General features: G+C 43.3%; 1 protein-coding gene across 3 annotated transcripts in view; it reads right to left on the bottom strand.

Annotated features, from left to right (window-relative positions):
- Positions 1–15,181, bottom strand: part of AGPAT4 (1-acylglycerol-3-phosphate O-acyltransferase 4) — a 75,065-nt gene that overhangs the window by 36,109 nt on the left and 23,775 nt on the right. The window contains exon 1 of one of the 3 annotated variants that reach the window (XM_068676974.1): positions 611–628. The exons of the other annotated variants lie outside the window; for them this stretch is intronic. The gene's annotated coding sequence lies outside the window, so the exon portion shown is untranslated. Of the gene's footprint in view, positions 1–610; positions 629–15,181 lie in introns of those variants that run through there. 3 annotated transcript variants of the gene reach the window in all.

Here is a 15,181-nt window from a genome sequence, read left to right as displayed (position 1 = left end):
ACCAGCTTAAGCTTACTTCCACAACCCGCCACAGAAATTTATTACCAAAACCTTCCTGCAGTGGCCCAACAGCACAAGGACACTCATACAGGTTCTCGTTGCCTCCTCCACAGTGCAGATAACCATTGCAAGCCCCCTCTTTGTACACCAGTCAGGCTATATAGGGGGGGGGGGAAATAAAGAAAAAAAAAGTCTGGTTCCCAACCAGGGTTGGTCCAAGATTTCTAGCATAAGAAAGATTTCTAATCCTCCCCACCCCCTTTCATGAGGTTTTGGAGTTAGAATATCATGACTAAGCTGGTTAATTCACATGCACCCACGTCACGGGGGCTCCTATCTTACAAACCAACTCCTCCACTAACACTTCCCCACAATTAATGCAAAGGAAGGGAGAATAAAAACAAACAAACATGAAATCTCTCACCCCAGGCTGGAAGGGAGTTCCCTTTCAGTAAATTACAGCTAGCTCCAGGAGAGGCTGACTGCAGGGAAAAAGCGTGCCTTCAAATGCCTAACACCGATTCTTTGTCTACCTGAGAAATTCTAGTTTTTCTACCCTGAAAGAAAAAAAAAAAACAACCCTCACCCTGCTGTATATAATGGCACCTACCCTTTGTGAGAGCAGACGTCTTCCTGTACCCCTTCGGTGCTCGAATCTGAACTGCCTCAGCGCCTGCACTTCAAGAGCAAGTACCTAAATGGAGAACATCTCCAAGGCTAACTAGTTATGTGAAAAACATTTACCAGAGGAAGGGAAACACACAGTTTTCTGAGACTTGTCACTTTCCAACTGGATGTTTTGTGAGGGTGAGTCACTGAAACAGCTGAGGCTGTTCTTCTGTCCTTGCATGGATTTTGTTGGTAAATTTCTTTAGCTCGCCCAACTGCTCTTGATACTACACCAAAACATCTGCTTACTAGGTTACCCATAAAACGCCTGTTTCAGAATGCGACTGAAAGCATAGTTATGTATTGACTCGAAAAGTACAATAAGTACAAAATAAAGTACAAAAAGCAGGCAATGCAAGTACCTAACCTACTGTAAAGGGCAACAGAACTGTTCCTCTTTAAGGCATTAGTCATTTTCTTAACCTATTCCTCACGGCAACACAAGCCGAGAAAATCAACAAGCTCCATTCCTTTATTCTTGTAGAAAGATGTGATAAATGTGTAGTAAACTCCAATACAAATCAGAAGCAAGGCAAGCAGGGCGAGTCACAACCACCATTCTGAGGACCAGACCAGATAAATGGCTGTGATGAATCAGTGCACTGCACAAAAGACGGGAAAAAGCATTTCTAAAAAAAGTCATGGCAAAATAAGGCTAAATACTGCCTAAATACTGTCCATGAATGAACGACTTACAAGAATGACTTTCTTCCTTCTCAGATTATCAGACTACACCTACTAGGTGCATCTCAAACATTTTCCATATAACTAATTAAGCCTTCAGGTAACTAAGAAAAGCAAGTCTGTTACCTTCTCTGGTCCACTCAAAGGCCCTCTGTGTACCACACGATTCATGGAGCACAGGTTCGAAACCCTGGACAATACCTACTAGATCAACAGCGAAGCTGCCTAGGAGGTTTTCCAAGAAAATCGAGTACTAACAATTACAGAGCTCCTGAGACAGGCTACCCCAGTGAGTGTTTTAAACAGAAGAAGAAACCAAAATCCACATCCTGCTTGCCTTGGCCCCTTACTTACCCCCCCTTCGCCCACCCTAAGCTGGTGATGCTACAACTGTACCTTTGCACTTCTTTTTTTCTCCCCTTGAAGTTGTTTTTCAGTAAGATGGCAGAGAGCACTGGTGGGGAATCATGCACACAAATTTAAAACAATAACAGCAACAAAACCAACCAGCCAACCAACCAGCAACAACATCAAAACTTTCTCTGTTGGCTGCAGGTCTGCTTTTGGAGATTTTTGCCTCAGTCCCCATGGGAGATCCTGTCAGCAACTCCCTTGAATAACACTTCAAGGACGTGCATGGCTGTGCTTTTAGGGCCAGAAATCACCAACAGAGAGAAATCCAGGAATGATGACTTAATTCCCCACCCATCACAATAAATTACTGGATGTGCTTTCAAGGCAAGAGATAAACACAGTCCAGCCCTTTCGTATGTTCAGGCTGAGACCCATTTATTTCAGCATTTGCTTGCAGGAGGTTCTTTTAACACAGTTCTCTTCACCAATCTAATACTCCAACAAAGACCATGTGCTTTTTTTTTTTTTTGGCCACAAATGGCTGTGCTCAGTATAATACATACAGGTCAAAGGAGTTTGTACCAACAAATGGTGAAAGACAACACACTGCCTGGCAAGTTTCCACGGCACCACCACTTGCTCTGTACGGGCATGAAACCAGGCAGTCGCATCTCTGGCAGATGTGGCTTCTTGTTGCCCATAACACCACCGGCTTTCTTCTATTGTGCACAGGAACACCGGCACAGGAACTGCTCAGCAAATTAAAAGTGGTCACAGGGCACTCACTGCGAGCCACAGTGCAGAGGGAGCACCAACAGTCTGATTTCAACATCTCACTTTAAGCAATTTCCTGTTCGCTTAAACACGCAGAAAATAATTATTTTTTTCATGCTGGGTTTTATTATTTTTAAGCCCGTGTATCTTTAATTTAAGAACTACTGCCCCACTTAGCTGCTTTCAGCAAAGCTTCTCACTGTTATGAACGGCACACTGTGACCACCAGGTCTGCACTTGCCACCAGTGCTCCAGCTTTCCAGTGATCCCCAACGAGTTATTTGGGAAGAATTCACTGTTCTTACAGAACAAGGTTGATTGAGAAGAGGAAACAACTCTGTCCCGAGTGCACATGCTTTTTTCCCATGTTGGGGGATTTGTGTGAGCGACCTACTGATAACTGAGCCCAAGGTTATGAGAGGTACAAAAATGGCCGTGGAGCATGAACCGAGAGCCTGACTCCACGTGTTGATCTTGGCCCATGGATCTCAATGGAATCTAGAAAGAAGTAAAAAAGCCAGGCAACTCCTTCGTGGTGTTTTTATACCAGTCTCCTGCTTGGGCTCCACAAGAGCCTGCCTGTCTGAGAGCTAACAGGGCAGCCACCCTCAGTGCCTCCCAGAAAGCCGCAGCTCCACACCTCACCTCTAAATCTATCAGAGTAATGTCTACACGCTCCGGTCAGCATTAACTCTTCATTGTTTGAGAGTTGTACAGAGGATCGCTGCTTCCTCTCAAAGAAAAGCTAGTCTGTGATATGCCAAAATCATTTAGAAGATAACTGGAAAGGATGCTTATGAAGTTATGATTTCTGTCACCTCCATAATTCCTGCGTACTCCCAACTAACATCACAGATCCACTGATGATTCCCCTCCCTCCTCTGTCCTGCACCCCCAGCTCTCCCCACATCCACAGGAACCAGCCCTCTCTCCTCCTCACTCTCAGGCTAGTGGGTGAATAGAGAAATTACCCTTCAATTAACTGTTCTCAATTTGAACCTAACCTAAAGATTGTGATTTCTCTTTTCGGCTTGAAGAAGGGTTCCTGCATACAAATCCTTTCCAGTTTTCCAGGCATGCCAACTGGTCTAACAAGAAGAACTACTGCTGACTGCAGATGTTGGATCATTTACGTTATCCACTTTGCTTAATCCCAGCTATGCCAATCAGACAACATAGAGCCAAACAGAAAAAAAACAGACACACTGCAGCCTCCTGCTATCCATGATACGATGAGATAAAGTGTTAAAGCATCTCCAGTCCTGCAGATTGTTCCCCTGGCATCTCTGCAACACAAGCTAATGGTTCCCTTAGAAGGGGGCAAGGCTCCACAACTCAATTGTTAAACCCCCCAGGACCTGCTTTGACCACTGGGCCATCTGATAAGCTCAGCACGCTTTACCAGAGCTCTTATTTGTGGCCTCACTAAAGCCAGACTTCTCATGCAGGTTTTACTGTAATGTGCTCCTGAAAGAAACAATCATTCTCCAAGCAATGCCATCAAGAGAACTGATGACTCGTAACTAGTGCCCAGTTGCAAAATCTGACCTGCTCCATCGCTGCTTCAGGTCCCGAATAGCTCAGGTGCTCCCTCAGCCCCGTGAGGGAATGGCACACGTGATCCGAAACAAGGAAGGTACATAAGGTGTATCGGGAAAAGTTTTGCCCTGTCTTTACTAGAAGGAAACAGCTTATCAGTGAGCAGCACTTGAGGTCAGATTTCACTGACTATTGGGTTATGATTTTTCTTATCAGTGTTTGACGTATTCAAAGCAAGAAATACAGCTGGTTCACCTGTGCAAGCACTGACACACACAGACTTGAGTGCTGAGAGAGGAAACATGAGAAGGGAAGGTCAGAAACAATCCAAAGGATGTTAAATGTTTTGCAATGATCAGTAATATAGCGCTTGATAGCCCTTATCAGTTAGGCTTACACCACAGCGACCACTTGATAAAAAAGATAAGCAGACAACACTTAGACTTTCACACACCCTGGGACAAAGCAAAACAGCACCCGTCCCCTCACGTACCCCGCTCCGGGCATGCTGTGACTGTGTATGGCCCTGCCTTGTGCCTTATCCAGGGGGCTGCGTGCAAGGACTAACCTCTGGATCCCGCTGAAAGCTCTTGCAACAACGACGGCTTGGATGAGCAGTACTTAGGAGGTTACTCCCATTCTGATCTTGCTGGTTTGGGTGGCATAATACTGTCTAAGTCACAAAACAGAAGTTTAAAGGAGAGCAGTGTGACCTATAACTTATAAGGCTAAGGAAGTGCCATCTTAATTTGATACACTCAAAAAATTAAATCCAAGAATTGGATTTACAATTACGTTTACAAACTTGCTCCCAAACTTTTATAAAACACCAAATGCAAGGACAAATACTTGCCATCAGGCATTTGAATCTTTAATGTTTCTTTTTGAGCTTTTTCTTGAGACCAGGGGGCTAGGAGCTACTTGATTTGAATAAAAGTCAAGAATCTGACATAATTTAATCTTTCAGAAAAAAACTTCAGCTATTTACAAGGCTTACAACATGTACAAACAGGGGAAAAGAAAGCATGAATGATTAAAAAAAAAACAAAAAACACACACACAAAAAAAATACAACACTAAAAACTGAAGATTAGTAAACAACTCTAAAGGAGACCTGCCCTAAAAACTGCAACTATATGTTATCTTTTGGTCAATCTGGAAAAGAAAGATCTCCTTTTTTTCTCACTTCTGCAGACTAAGGTATTTGATGCAAATTAATAAATGTTGTGGGTGATGCGAAGTCAGAACGCATTTTACGGATCAGATGACCTTGAGAGGTAAGGTAACAGAAATGAGATTAATTTTGATAGGACAAGCCCTGCAGAACTAATAAAATAGAGCCTCATAATTTAGAAATGACAGAGGAGAGAAGTATCTGGGAACATTAGCTTGCCAGTTAATGTTTCTGGTCTACTTGTATTATTCAGCTCTACAAAGGAAAAGGCTGACATTACGGTGCCCTTTCCCCCCCCCCATTCCCCCAAATATTGGGGGTGGAAAAATACACAAATATAAAGCTGTGGCAGGTTAGGAGAGACACAAGAACAACTGTGTAAAATGACCAAAACCTCAAGTATCTGTATATTCTCAAACTTCTTCTAATTCCTTTAATAGATGACAGATTTAGAAACTGGACAAGATTCATATTAAACTGAGTGCATTATACTGCTGCTAGAAAAAGCATGAATTTATTTCAAAACTCTCTTCTAGTCCTATTTCCTGCCACTAGGAAAAAGAAAATAAAAATGAAGTAGCCCGGCCCAAAGGAGTTCTCAGCCAAAAATCAACTTTCAGGGGCCAGGATCTCAAAATCTGAGCACGCACAAAAGCAAACATGAACCGAGTTAATAGATGCCTTAGTCTTCTCTTGTATTTATTCAATCAGAGTTGAATTCTTTGACATAATGAATCATTAGCACTTCCCTAATTACAGGGCTATTGGCAGTATCCATACTTTGGACTCAGAACAGCTCCCACGCTCGTGACTTTTAGCTACATGCATTGCTTGCATGTACTAACTAGATCTTCTGAAGATGAGAAAAGTTATTTGACTCAAGTGAATCAAGTTCAATGCAAAACCTAAGGAAGGAAAGCTATTCTCACCCAGTGCCTCTCCTTCTTGCATATTAGCCTTACAGAAGTCTTCACTTCTATGTGGACCGGGTTTATCCTCTCTAAGTTTCAAATCAAACAAAAATTTGGACTTTGGAAAGAAAGCAGTTCAGAAAACAAAGTGGCACACCAAGAGAGAAAATCCCATTGTTTTTTTTTGCTCTAGATCCACGTTTTCCACATGTTCAACCTCCAATTTCAGTAACTGATGAAAAGGAACCAACCTCAGAGAGCACAGTGACTGATCATTTAAAAGAGAATACCAGTTGCCGTAGGAAGTAGCAGGAATTGGGGAAAAAAGTGAATTTGATTAAGAAACTGAGCAAAAGGGAATTTAAAACCTAGAAAAAATCTGTAGTGCTTTTAAGTAAACCCTCCTTTTACTAAGAGCTACATTTCATAGAGGTATAAAGACAAAAAGAAGGAATTAGAGTCACAACAGAACAAGAAAACTGCAGTAATGGCAGCAAAGGTTTCTGTATGTTTCCAATAATATTTCCATTTACCTTTTATTTCAGATAACCAGTGCACTCTTAAGAAATATCCATATATTGCCAGAAATAATATGCTATGGACAACTGATTTTCAGGAGCTAAGGCAGGTACCTTCTACTTGGCCTTTCCTAAGCACAACATACTCTCTCTGAATTTCAGGACTGGAACCAAGGAGCTGACTTGGTACCTTTCTTACACCACAGTTAATTTAGTATCTAGTTAATGGTGAATGGCCACCAAACCTCTCTCACTTTGAGAACACAGCTCAGAACAAAGTCATTACTCATTTTTCACTTGCATTCCCTGAATTCCTTGTCTCTGCCTGCAATCTTACAGCATCTCATCACGTGAGGTCTTGAGAGACAAGAACAGTGTCCTGGTGCTTATTTTAGCTTCTGAATCCCTAACAGTGACTTTCACCAAGCATTCTTTAATGGGACAATAAGGTCAGAAGCTACAAGTCAAACAAATGGCTTTCATGAATTAAAAATAAAGTACGACAGATCAAATATACCCATCAAGTACTCATGAAGCTGTGATACTTGTACTGGGTGTAGTGCAAAACTACTCAAACTGAAGTCATCCAAATAGGTAAATATACAAAAAGGCACTTTAAAAAATAAACAAAGAATGCAACACACATAAGAAATACTATATTTAGTTCAGTCAGACACACACCTGAAGAACACAGTGATATCGCATCACAGGTAAGGAACAAAAGATCTGTGCCTCTCAAGTCACATTCAGCTTCATTGTGCTTGCATTAACATTTCCTCAACATTTAAGTGCAGTAAGAAAGTCAGAAAAAAGAATCCCCAAGCATCCTGACCTGCTCAGGAAACTGGCAGCTCGTTTGCTCCAGCAGGAAGGGATGTGAAGTTTTCACCAGCTTGTCTAACCTCTTACTGATCTAACTAAAAGTGTGCCTGCAAAAGCACTACTGGTTTTCTGCTCTGTAGTCCCACTAGTAAAAGAAAACACTTGCAGAAACAGTGCACACAGAAGTAACCATCTCCTTGCTTGTACATGGCTACTGTCTTATTCTGAGAATTACTTGCATGGAATGATTTTCCTTGCAAACACAGGTTTAGCTCATGTGGTGCACAGCAGCCCAGCATAACCAACAGACTCAGAGTTTACGCTCTTCTATCCTGTTCCTAAAAAGACAGCCTTTGCCAGTTACAAAAGGCAGGCTGTCCCTCTCTGGTAACCAAGGCATTTTCCTATTTGGTGCTTTGCAAATTAGGAGGAGCCGCAGCCAGACATACTGTTTCAAGGAGGTACAGGAGGAATCTGACGTGTCACAGAAATACTAAAATTAAGACCCATCTTGCAAACATGTTGTGTGCGTGCTGGGAACAGAGGGGTATCACAAAATCAGATGCATATGTCCTTTTGGTGTTCTGCTCCTGAACTTTATCTCAAGTATTTCTAGCACAACAGAACCAAAGAAACAAAAGAAAACACTTCAAAGTTTAAGCAGGGTATACAATATTACACAAAGTGTATTAGGTACCAGAATAAAATTAGAAAATAAAATAAAAATAATAAATTTATCCCATGCCAAACCGATCAAAGCAGTAAAGAAATCCCAGAATGAGGCTGCCTATGGCAAGAGTCAGTGACTTCCTCAAACTTCTCCAATGAGTTCTTGTTCTGAACAATCACCACCACCTTCGTTGCCCCAATTTTCTCAAAATTAAAGATATTCACAGGACCCACATGACTCTCTGACCTCAACAATTAATGCAATGCTTATCAACTTGGAAGGTGATGAGACAATGTTGTTCCCTCTGTCTAAGCCATACATGCTACTGCATTACAAGTGATTGAAACGCCCTCCTTTAACTCATGCAAGCTGACATTTCTCTTTGCATTATGAAGATTCACAGCTTTTCAAGACAAAATGTTCTTGGTGGTCATCTGGGCTTCTCACAGGAGCTCAGCTGCTTGAAACTAAGAGGAGCAGCAATAGCCCAGCTCTGGTTGCTGCATCGCAGGCTGCGGAGTTGTTAGGGTGCCAGCTGGCGCCCTGCCTGAGGTCTCTGGGGTTCCATGCAGCCCATTTAGATCTTCTCTTAAGTCTTGCCTGCAAAGCTGGAAAGCCAACAGCTTCTCCAACCAGAGTTGCCATGTAGGCTGATAGCAGCGGAAGAAACGTCGGCAAGTTCATTTGAAGGACAGAAATCGCTCATGACTTGGGTTGCTGTGAGCACCATTTCTTACAATTTATTTCTGACTGCTAAGGGTGTAACTGTGAAGCTTGTGAAAAAACAGCACAGCAGCAGATGACAACACTCCAGTCAGATGGCATGCAAAGGCTCCTCCAGTAGCCTGGTTCTGTGGAATGAGGCTTGCTTGCAGGTTTCCACAAACGAGAACCAATCCCAGGATCCTCCAAATCCAGGTGTTGCAGCACATCAAATCACTCCTTGATATGGCACATAAATAGGACAAACAAATATATCAAAGTTCTTAAAGAAAGACTCTGCTTTTATGAACTTTGTGCAAGAGGCACATCGTCTTGCAGAGGAAGATGCACAGGAGAGAGTGGAGCTACTTCCATGGAGAGCCCAAGTCAAGGGGCTAGCCCCAGACCTGAACAGGAAGTCTCTCTATGCTCTTATCCAAACAAATAGCCAAATAAAGTTCTGAATCTTGATTTAGATTATTTTTTCTTTGCTGTTTTAGCACACACTTGAACTTTCAAACCAGAGCAGGCTATTTATAAAAACAGCCCAAACAACTCGACCAGGAACACGGAGAGGAAGCAGGGCTTCATCACCTAACATCCCTAGGGGTGGGCAGAAGGGGCCCTAGGCTGGCTGCAGAGCCCACAGACCAGGGCTCACCTTTAGACCCTGAGATCAAAGGCAGGGCACGCAGCGTACAGAAACACTCCCCAGGGAGGCGTGCGAGACACGGCGCTCTTCTGTGGAGCCTGGGGCACACACGGGCTGCTGAAAGCAGAGCTCACCGATAGCTGCCCAAAGGCACGCTCTACCCAGAGGGAGCCTGTGACTGGTGAAGAGTAATATGCTCCAAGGAACGCTTTAGTTTGCAATATTAAAGTACAGACCAAACCACCGCTTTAAAATTATAACAACCCCCTCCCTCCTTCCAACACGTGTATCATTTACCAATCTAACTTCAAGATAAAAATCAGAGTAGGAGACAGGATGATGTATTTTCTAGTTAAAAAAACAATCCAACCCTACCCCCCAGCTGGTTCTGTAAATTATAAATAATGAATGCAACTGTAACCTGAAATGTGATTTTGCATTGGTCTTAATTAAACAGAAGTTCCTGAAGACTGATGGTACATAATTTTTCCCCCACTTTTTTTTTTTTTTTTTATAAATATACACTGACATTTACATAAGTTGGCCAGATCCTCAACTGGTATAAAAATAATCTTCGGCTCCAGTGTAGTCACTGTTACAGCACACTGAGTAACGCAAAATGAGGAACAGACTCTTCACACCCATTACAAAGCTTTATCTGTGGTTTGATCTTCCTGGCAATTTAACTTCAATGCTTGGCTAGTCACAGAATTAAAACATGCACATACACATGCTTGAATTGGCTAGCATAATAAGTGAAAAATATGCTGCATTATTGAAACATCACGGCTGCAATTTTGGCGGCAGGCACCATACAGCTACGGTTCTGGTGCTTTCTGTGCCTCAGCTCCCTGAACGTGATCCATTTTCATGCTCTTACAGAATGAAGACAAGTGCTGTAATGATAAAAAGTGTGAAACACTTTCTGATGGAGTGTCATCAGTGTTTTCTCAGATGAAACGCACCGAACTAGATAAACTGCTGCCAATTTAGTATGGCCAAGCCTGCGTTCCTGTAACATAGCCAAGCTATAATTGCTTTGGGAACCCAAATCAGTATCAGATTTAACGCAAGATCTTAAATGCGCAAGTTTTCAAAGTATCCTGAAAGTTGTAGAGTGCTTCGGATCCTCACAGGGTACTACTACCTATGAGAGGAACTGCGAACTTGTGATTAGAACAGGACTGAACCTCTGTACCTCAAGGCGTGCCTCTGGTATTTGAGCCAGCAGCTTGGATCCGGCCAGAAGCCAGGCCTGGCACCGCACGCCTGAGTTCCTCCGTGCCAACAAACCACCTCGCTGCCAGCTTCCCCTGGCTCCCCCTCCCACACAGCCCTCCCCCTCAAAACAGACACCGATCGTTCGGGTCTGACCAAATGGATTCTCCCTCTTTCTAACCTAAGGCCCACAGAATGTAGAGTAAAATTTCTTCTTCGCGTAAGGAAGTAATTTTAAGTCCGCCTATGTATTCACGAAACAGGGGGTTTCCACTGATGCTGCCTTCTCTAGCACAACCCTGCGCTCGAGCAGTGCAGGCACACAGAAGCAGGTTTTGTTCGCTTCTTTGGCCACTGCTCCTTTTAAACCATGTCGAAAGCCAGACGCAACCCTCCCGTAAGAAAAAAAACAGCTGCACACTTCAAACATTTCATGTCACAGCTTTTTTCTGTCTTTTATCCCTACACAAGCTGCCTGCAAAACAGCTTCTCCTCTCCAAGTTACAGCGCGTGTGGAACACCGCCAGCCCAGCGAGCACAAGGGCTTTAACACTTACACGGATCTGCTGCAGCCACCGCTCTGAAACGCTCTTTTCCAAACCTTGGGGGAAATTAATTATTTAACAGCCACATGTCAGAGAGATTTATCTGCCGTCTGAGGGCTCCTCTTACCCTTCTTCCCCAAGGAATTGAGCAGTGCTCCCACGCTGCAACAAGGCAGCGGCTCCTGGTGGAAGCAGGGCCGGGCGCTGCAGACACCGACCCTGACTCCTGCTGCCCGACTGAGCGCCAGAGGCCAGCACACGGCTCCCTGCTGCAGGCCCAAAGAGGTGATGAAGTGAGAGGCAGGGCTGGCCTTCCAGCTGCAGTGCCGTAATTCAGCAGAAGTGCCTGAGTTGGTCCTATGTGTTTTCCTACTTTTGTTTTTCAGCTCCCAGGAAAGCCATGCTACAACAAAAGCACCGCCACGCAACAGACACGGCCCACGTGTGAGAGCAAGCAACCCTCCTACCTCTTTGTTGGTGTTCTCTCCTTAAAAATGGGATCGTGACTTCAGGACTTTCCTGCATCAGCAAGTCAATGACATAAGCTGGAAATAGAGCACAGGCCCCAGCATCCTGGCTCACTCTTTGTACGAAGGCCAGCAACATCATGATCATTCCCCCCACCTGGGCCAAAGTACCCAAAAGTATTTCAACCTTCTCATATTGCTCACAGGAACAACCTTTGAACAAGAGTCCTGACGATTATTATGGCACTCTAATATCCTACATAACATAAGAAAAACCTAGCACACCACTGCTCTTAATGGAGGCCCAATTCCTACCTTTCCAACAAAGACAAAGAACTTTTCAAGGACTTCTTTACGTTGGCCCATACATCAAGTAGCACCAAGTATCAGGCCCCGTCCTCCCCACCAACCCTACGTCACCAAGCCCTACAGTGTTACTCACATGGCTTTGGGCTGCTCCCAGGACGTTGCCTGCTCTTCTGCCCACCTGCCCTTGCATAACAGGCTGTTTTCCACATGAAGAAATCTATCGTTTGCTTTCAGAATAAGGTCCAGACCTCAAAGACTCAGGGATCTGTCATTGCAGCCTTTTTGAGTTCTCACCTAAGGACTGCATGCACCCACAGGAAAAACTACTGCCATACAACCAAGGAAATTTAAATCACCTTCCAGGAAACCCTGAATTTTAGGCATGAATTAATGCAGATTCCAGCACAGAGTCAGAACCTATGACGACACAAGAAGGACAAACTCCATGCAAAGCTTGAATTCAACCAGAAATTTTCTTAACTTTTAGCATTTAGTAAAATACTGAAAATGTAGTCTCATACTAGAAAGAAAATATACTGTGATCTCAATTTTAAACTTTAGATAAGCCAGGAACATCTGAAAACTGAAGAGACATGTCAACTATTTTGACTGGGTATCTCCCTTCTTTTTGAGCACAAGAAGCAATACATGTGCAAATCACAGAATCACAGAATGGTCGAGGTTGGCAGGACCTCTGAATATCACCTAGTCCAACCCCTCTCAGTCCAAGCAGGATCACCCACAGCACATTGCACAGGATGGCATCCAGGTGGGTTTTGAATATCTCCAGAGAAGGAGACTCCACAGCCTCTCTGGGCAGCCTTTCCCAGTGCTCTGCCACCCTCACAGTAACGAAATGTCCCCTCGTATTCAGCTGGCACCTCCTGTGCTTCAGTTTGTGCCCACTGCCTCTCGTCCTCTTGCTGGGCACAACTGAAAAGACACCTGCTCCATCCTCTCGACACCCTCCGCTCAGATATTTATGCACATTGGTGAGGTCTCCCCTCAGTCTTTTCTTTTCCAAGCTCAGCAGGCCCAGCTCTCTCAGCCTGTCCTCACACGACAGATAAAATAATAACAAACTTTAATTGACATTTTGGTGGGTAGGAAAAGTTTTTGATAAAAATTCAACTCAGAAATTCAGTTGGCATTCAATTTCTGAAAAGATAACCCAATCCAAGAAGTAAAAAGAACTTTTCTGAATACTGCATTGTTAATATCTCCTTCTCTGTATTTTGCTTTTGCATAATGAATAAAAGGCAAGGTCAGACAGAACCCACAGAAAAATGGCTGGAGTTTGAAGGAAGGAAGAAATTCTTTCTCTATAGCTAGCTTGCCAATAGCTTTCTCTATAGCTAGCTTGTCTTCAGGAAGCTACGGAGTATTATCACATTGCACATCTTTGGATAAGACCTCATGTGAGCTAGGGAAAAGGCCTGGGAAATGTCAGAGAATGCTACAAGCTTGTTTGCTTTAAGAAAAAAAAAAAATCCAATAAAAGACTCTCCACAGCATTTGAGGGTGGTACAGGCAAGGAGCTACATCACAGCAGCAAAAGCTATAATAACAAGAGCCACTGTCAAAAGCTTCACTGCTGCAGATCTCCCACGCTTTCCCAAAAACAAGGACAAGCTTCTTAGAAGTGACAGCCAGAAATTAAGTCTGCACAATCACTCTGTTTCCTTAACTAACACAGGCAGCAGATACATTCATTCATCAAAATCTTTCATTAGCAGTACATACTAATTCCTGGATTTTTGCTTTTAACTACAGAGCTACATAATTTCCAACAAGCAGTGATAAATATATGTACAATGAAAAAAAACCACACCCTCACGTATTAGGAAGTTCACTTATGTTTTAACCTTCAATGCAAACTCCATATTCATAGATGCAATATACTGGAGATTCAATTTAGAAACACAGCCAAGTGAACTGAAGAATAATCAGACTGAAGAGCACTTCCCCCTACAACACCATGAGATAAAGGAAATGTTAATTACTGACGCCCTAATGCAATTTGTTTGAGAATAGAAAGAGCACACAAATGAAAAAATACAATAGAAGTGGGCTAATAGAAGAGCAAAAACATCTACCCACAAACAATTGCACCGTAGTCTCTTAAATCTCTGTCTGTGTGGTTCTTCATTTCGTTTTGAAATTTATTTCAGCAAGGATCAAAATGGGTCTGCCCAAAGGGTAACTGCCTCACCAAACCCAAGCAGACTGCAGAACTGTTTGGCACTCATTTCCATCTGGTTTCGAGTACAGCGTTAAAGGATCCCTAATTTTAAATACTGTGTTGGATATTCAGCAACATACATTCAGTTTTCCCAACAAGACCTTGCCCAACAAACCCTGCAAAGAGGGAAAACAACATAATCCTCACAACACTTGCATACAAGTCACAAGAAACAACCACCTAGCCATAGAGGAGGACCACGTGCACTCAGAAGCTCTTTCAACTCAAGGGTCACACTGGAAGACCTCAAGTAACAGCTGAAAGGAAACACTGCTTCCTTTGAGATTCCTGCAGAAATTAAGACATCAGATGCTTTCACTGGACCAGCTGCTGAAATCCTTGCTGTAGGAAGAGCCCGACAACTTATTCCACAACAGCACGTAGCTATGGGACTCTCCTGCTTCTAGCAGCGCACACTGGAAAGGGAGCAGGGCAGCAGGAGATGCAGCCAACCAACAGCAAACCCTGCAATGAGACAAGACATGTTGCACCTCACCTGGATGTTACACCAGAAGTTGTATTCCCTGACCCGACCAAATACAAAATTCCTCCAGTAGTTCTGCCCATGGGAACAGTGCTCTTTCCCAGACAGGGCTGCATCATTGCTAGCTTGGTATCTGCTGATGGTGATCCGTGAGCTATTCTCCACATCTTTGTGGGAAGGTTACATAGGATCAAGAGGCTCTCTCTCCTTCAGATTTAGTACCACTCTATCCATCAAAATCAGCCCTACCGCTAAGATGAGGTTTCTACAAATATGCTAGGTCTCCTAAGAAGGATTTGGTCCCCTAGCAATAATATCCCCCCTTACTAAGGCAATAACTATAGCAAACTTGTAAATATTAATGTCTCATATTCTGTGTTGTGGTTTGGCACAGAAAATTCATGTTGCTGAATTTTATCATGACAAACTTTAATACAAAAACTCCAG

This window comes from Anas acuta, chromosome 3, assembly GCF_963932015.1.
Source record: "Anas acuta chromosome 3, bAnaAcu1.1, whole genome shotgun sequence".
In the NCBI taxonomy this organism is placed as follows: Eukaryota; Metazoa; Chordata; class Aves; order Anseriformes; family Anatidae; genus Anas; species Anas acuta.
This window is presented reverse-complemented; position numbering and strand designations above follow the sequence as displayed.